This window comes from Centrocercus urophasianus, unplaced genomic scaffold (assembly GCF_019232065.1).
Source record: "Centrocercus urophasianus isolate 14NV4802_14NV808 unplaced genomic scaffold, USGS_Curo_1.0 seq_41, whole genome shotgun sequence".
In the NCBI taxonomy this organism is placed as follows: domain Eukaryota; kingdom Metazoa; phylum Chordata; class Aves; order Galliformes; family Phasianidae; genus Centrocercus; species Centrocercus urophasianus.
The window spans coordinates 3,929,640-3,935,639 of record NW_024884989.1 but is presented as its reverse complement, the minus strand read 5'-3'; the positions used below and the strand labels follow the sequence as shown (position 1 = coordinate 3,935,639).

The window sequence follows — 6,000 nt, the reverse complement described above, 5'->3', positions numbered from 1 at the left end:
CCTAGCAGTGGTGTTAGCTGGTTATTGGCAGGCATGGCACCTAGCAGTGGTGTTTTGATGAGCAGCTTAAGTCCTGCCTAGTTAGTGCAGCATCCCTCTAGAGAAGAGGATAGGGATGAGAGAAACAAGTGCTAATGCTGTCTCTGATACATTTTCAATCTACAGCTGTGTCTTGACAGCCCTTCTAGTCCAGAAAGTGCCTGTTGTGTGTAATAGCACCATATGTGGTTGGCTTCCTGTGCTCACCCAATTCTTTTCTGGAACAAAGCGAGCTCTCTATCATGACACCCTCCAGCAGGTGGCTGTGCTTCATGACACATTCTGTCAAGAGAGATATCCTTTATCTGGAGCCTGGCTCGGCTGCACACCACCTGCTCTGTGCTCACATTCATCATGCTCCTTGCTCGTTAGGTAGCTGCGTGTTACCTCCCTCAGACCTCAAGTTCTTATTGTGGTGATGAGTCCCACTCTATTCCATATGAGACAAAGCTGTTCCATACTGTTATCTTCCATCTTTGAACATTTGTGAGCCTTTTCCTGGGAAGTCAGATGTGTAAGGTTAGAATACATGTTTGCAATGTTGCATTTAACTTTCTAGCTTGAGGTAATTTTTTTTTCTTCATGCAGGTCCCAGACCCTATCATACTGTGTTCTGATGACATTACTTTGACATTAGTGAGTGGCTACGATGTAATTGATGCAGTTAATAGTTTTATTGGTTTGCTTAACGGAGTATATCTGACTTGTTTTACCTAGAAGTTGATATTTTGGTCCAAAAACCAGATCCAGACAGCTGATCTACACTGCTCACCTTGAATTCTGCCTTCTTGCCAAAGGTTACTGTAGTGGTTGCACTCCTGGTAGAGCAGTCAGTGTTGCTTGGAGGCCAAATGGAAACCTGGTGGGTGCAGTCTGACAATGAAGCCAAACCTGTTTGGCTGAACCTCTGTAAGGGGTGGCAAGGAACTGGGGCTGATCAGCATGGAGATCAGCAGACTTGGGTCTTTGTGGCAGTAAGAGGCTCTGGCCCTTCTGTTAATATTTCACAGAGAAATTCTGAGCCTGTAGCAGCACTGCAGCCATCTTCCCTCTCCCACCATTAAACTAGATTTTTGTCTAAACAGTGATAATTTTGTAAAGGAGATATATATTTTCCATATGTTCAGTGTGTCTTAATAGGGCTGCTTGGTGAAAGTGTCTGTGATTCTAAGACAAAAACAACCCTGCTGAATAGCAATTCTGGCATCCAGGAGAGTAAGCCTGAAATATGGAAGAAGCACTCGGTAAGGATGTGTGGCAGTTCCAAAAATAAATCCTCAGTGGACACATTAGAATTGCAGTGGAATTCTCAAGTAAAACTGACTGCGGAGGATCCAGACAAATTCTGTTAATGGGAGGAATGGGGAAATTAAATCCTGAAATCAGCATATCAGTGTGGCTGTCTGCTGTACATGAGGGGGCGCCTCTTGGCATCGCTGAACAAACGGCGTTGTCACTGTTCAGCTGCTGTAAGACATACTGTGGTTATTTGCAAGCTATAGAAAGACAAGGTTTTAATGGCTTGCAGTCCTTCCATGTGTGTTTCTTAATCTCAAAGATATGTTTCTGGGCTGTGGAAAGGCTTATATATTGCCACTGCTGCGGAGAAGTAGGAAGTGCTTGAGAATAGCTGACATTCCCCGGTAATCGCGGCGGTCTCAGAGCATTTCAGCTTTCACTGGCCCGTGGCCAGCTTTCCTGTGATGCTTTTTTGGAGGTCAGCCTCTTTGCCAGAGCACTCTAACCTTGAACCAGAGCGGCCGTGTCCTGTGCAATTGGGGTCAGAAGCCAAGTTTCCTCTCCCAGCAGCTAGTGAAGCTGATGCTAATTGCAAGGCACATTCTGTCAAACCGAGTGCTGTGCTCAGAGCTACGTGGCTTCTGAGCCAGAACTGATTTCCATCTGTCTTGCCTGGAACACGGACAGAGCAAACACTCATTTTCTCTGTAGAATGGTTTTGCACATTTAATACAAACATGTTAAAGTGAAATTGCAAGTCAATCTCACACTATTACCCCCACTAGGGCAATGAAGGTCGGTGTGTAATAGTGACATATATCAGTGTCACTGTATTTGCTGTCCTTGATGTTCCATATTAACTCAGACCACAACTATGTCAGGTTTTTTTTTTTTTTCTTTGGTGTTTTTTTTTTCTTTCTTCCTTTCCAACCAGCATTTTACTGTTGGTCTCCCAGTCACCAGCCAGCCTAACCTGAGTGAGCAGGCTCTCCTTGCTTACTCCAAAGGACAATGGAAATGGCTTGATTTATATTCAGCCTCTTGGGGTTTTCTGTCCTCAGTCTTTTTTCCTAGAGGAAGAAACTTGCAAACTTGCCCAATGTTTGTTTTTTTTTTTTTTAACTTCTTGTTTTAGAGATTCGTGTCTTGAGACTGCAGTAGCTCTAATGAAGTTGTAAGCTGTTAGAGTTGCTGTTTAGTGGAGTAGTGCTGTGCCCTGGGCTCTTTCAGGCTCTCCAGACTTCTCAAAGGGAGGAAAAGAATGAATGCTCTCCTTGTATCTCTGAGGCAAGCAGGTGTAATTCTTAATTTCTCTCAGTGGCCACCCACTTTCTCCTCAGATCTGCCCTATTCATTCATGTGTTCTCTGAAGGTGGACATTCAGGTTCTCACAGGTAGGAACGTGTATTACACAGTTTCAGGTGTGCAGATTTATTCAAGCGAACCACAAGAGGCTCGTATCTGTTATAAAGAAACCACTCTTCCAATTAGAGCTCCGCTGAGGCATGCCTGTGGTGGTTGGAGATTTTTGCAGGTAAAAGACAACGTTAGTCCTTGTGACAAGGTCAGACTCTCTCCAAACTGTGAGATTTTTTTAATTATTATTATTATTTTTTCTTGCTTGCTAAATCTTGAGTTTTTAGAGCTGGAATAAAGGTGCAAGTTGTGGAAGAGCTGGAATAAAGGACAAGTTTATTTTTTTTATCTGGAAGAAAAGTGTGTTTGCATGTGGCAAAACGTTTTAGGTAGTTATGTGACAGTTCCCTTTCAGTTTCATTATATGCATCCATATGGAGCAATCACACCACTATAATTCTGCTGGTAAAGCTTCTCAGATTAGTTTTCTGAAATGGAAACGACCAACTGATGAACAGCACCCATGCAGGAGGGGATCAGGAGTTATCCATGCATGTACCGAGGGGCCAAAGCACAGTGCTGTACTAAAAGAGCTTGTGTTGGTGATGTGACTTCTCCTTAGAACAGAGCTTTTCTGTGCCTGCCCATCTCTTCCAGTGCTGCCAGCTGGTAAGTTGGTTACCACAGTTGTGTAACTCAGCAGCGAGTTACCAGGAAAATTCCACTAATCCAGACGATTGCTTCATAGCCTGTTTTGATTCTCTTGCTTTATTTATAAGGTCTAAATAATATTAATGAGATATTAAAATATTAAAGTAACCCTGGTTTCTGAAACTGGTTCAATGCCTCTCTAGCCTTCACATCACTGCACATTCTGATACAGAGGAAGCTTTCTGCAGTTTCCCTTCAGTTTCCTGCAGTTTTTCCTTCTATTCCCCACCTTGCTTTTGCTTTGGGATGGTCTTAAGCAAATATGCAATGTTTTTTTTAGTATAATTCAGATTTATCAAGAATGCTTTATGAGTTTGAGCAAATAATAAGCGCAGAGTCCTTTAAAACCTTTGGATTTCTGGCTCAAGGTAAAGAACTGAGTACTTCAGTGATGATCTGCCCAGCTTTGGTGATTGCTTTTACAAATGATCAGGGTGATACAATAAGCAGTATGCTTGGTAACTTCTCAGGAGTGAACACAACGTGCTATTTAAGTGCATTATGCCTTAGACTCAGGGCTGGCTCACAAGAGCTGGCCTGCAGGGTAGTTATTAGGGCTGTTTAAAATGCCAAGCTGTGCATTTGATCTTTATTCGGAATGTATTTAAAGCCAGTAGTGATCAACACTGTAACCATGGAAATGCTGCTTGAAGGAAGGTGACCAGAAACACCACTGCTGGTCAGTGCTATTGCTTTCATTTGGGAGTGCTTTGTAGCAGTGTTAACACGTGAAAAGGTCCTGTTGTCAGAAATCCAGGTGGTGTGGGACGTGTTGTGTCAGCAGCTCTAATGGCAAGCTATTGCAATTATTGCCGTTTCATTTCTAATACCACCTCAGTTGTGTGTCCTGATAGCTGATGGCAGTGTATAAACTGTTGTTGTACCTGAAAGCCTGCAGAAGACATCTGAGACATTAAGTGGGTGTGAAGTAGCCTGGACTGTGTCTACAGAGGTGCGTAAAGTGTTGGTGCTTCCTGGTATGTGTAATGGAGCTTTGTTCCTTGTGCAAAAGCCACAGTGCCTCTCTTTGTGAAGGTTCCTCTGCTTTCACTGCATGCATCCCACGTGTTTTAGGTAAGCGCTGTTTGGGGTGATGGTGATCTAAAAGCAAGCAGGCAATTACCTCTAGACAGCAGCAACAAAATGTGATGGGATGTTGGTGGGAAGCATGAACCTCTGCCTCTGTGCTACCACCATCACCTATGAAGCTGAGGGCGCCATAAGAAAATAGGAGATAAACTTCAGTGCAGTCCTCATGGTATTGCACAGCAGCTGCTGAATCTGTGTGCTGGGTTACTTTGTCATGTCTTCTTTGTTTCCAGATACTTTCAGCTTTCTATTTCAGGAATTTCTGGAATGGATGTGAAAATCCAAAGCTTTCTCACTGTCTTTTCAATTGAAGCAGAGAATTTCAGTGCCAGTTTTTCATGTGACAGGCCTCTTAAATCTACTGAGTAGAACAAATACACAGTGTTTATTCTTTGGTGACATCAACAAGATTGCTTTAATAGCTTTTCAGTGGCTGTGTTCATGTTGCCTAGGAGGATATATTTGAGACCTGCAAGAAACAGAGCTGGGTAGTTATTTAAAATACTACAGGCTTCTGAAGCAGCTGAATGTGAAAATGGACAGAACAGTTCTGATGTCTTCAAACGCAGCAATGAAACTTAAGGCTTTACACAGTTAGACTAAGGTGTGAATTTAAATGTACTGGAATAAATCTCCCCTCTCCTCCTTCGTATTTCAGTGTGGATGTTTGCACAGGTCTAAGTGGGTCATTCATAGCCATGTAGGATTTTAGATCCTTTTCAATTGAACCTGATTAAATCAGAAGGGCTCCTTTAAACAACTATCAGAGCATCAGAAGAAGACAAGGCGTGTTAGGGATTATACTCTTTTGTACATACAATAGATACTTTTCTTCCATACCCAGCTCTCAAGTGACAAGAGGAGCTGTCAGCAGTGAGAATTTAATGGTTTGATGTGTGCCAGGAAAAGAAACATTTTCTCGTCCAGCTCTGCTTATAGCAGGCATCAATTCCCTCAGCTCTCTGTTTCCTGGAGAATGTCTCAGTAATTCCTATTCCTCTGAAGGAGATGGGAGCTAACAAAGCTCAGTTTATTGGCTTGGCTGTTTTCAACACTTCTCCAGAGACAAGAGGACTGCAAATAAGAGGGCATCTTAGCACTTCCTACTCTAACAAGTGAATCCCTGGTGTTGCTAATGAAATGAGTGTGAAATGCAGTGCTGTTCAGTGTAGGTAGGGCCATACAGGCTGTGAGGAGTGCAGGTTGCTCCATGCCTGTGGGTGTTGGGAGCACAGTTACAGTTTGTAATGCTATAAGCATCACAGCACCCTTTATGAACGTTTTAGACTGACTCCATCTCAGAACTTCAATACTGGGGTGCACATCAGTGAAATAGATGGCAGCTGGGCTGTCTGCATTACGTAGGGAATGCTTTGCTTTGGTGCATGGTCTGGGAGCAGTGCAATTACTGCTTGCTCCAGTGGTGTGGGCTTCCTCTCTACATACACTAATGAGCATTTAATCAGGAAGTCCCAGGTCAATAATGCTCTGTACTTGTGTGTAATAAACAAGAAGTTTTTAGCCTCTTAAAATAAGCAGAATGCTTGTTTGATTGATATCAACTTG

At 43.0% G+C, this 6,000-nt stretch overlaps 1 protein-coding gene across 1 annotated transcript in view; it reads left to right on the top strand.

The window, feature by feature from the left end:
* Positions 1-6,000, top strand: part of SEC14L1 (SEC14 like lipid binding 1) — a 37,376-nt gene that overhangs the window by 8,542 nt on the left and 22,834 nt on the right. The gene's annotated exons all lie outside the window — the stretch shown is intronic.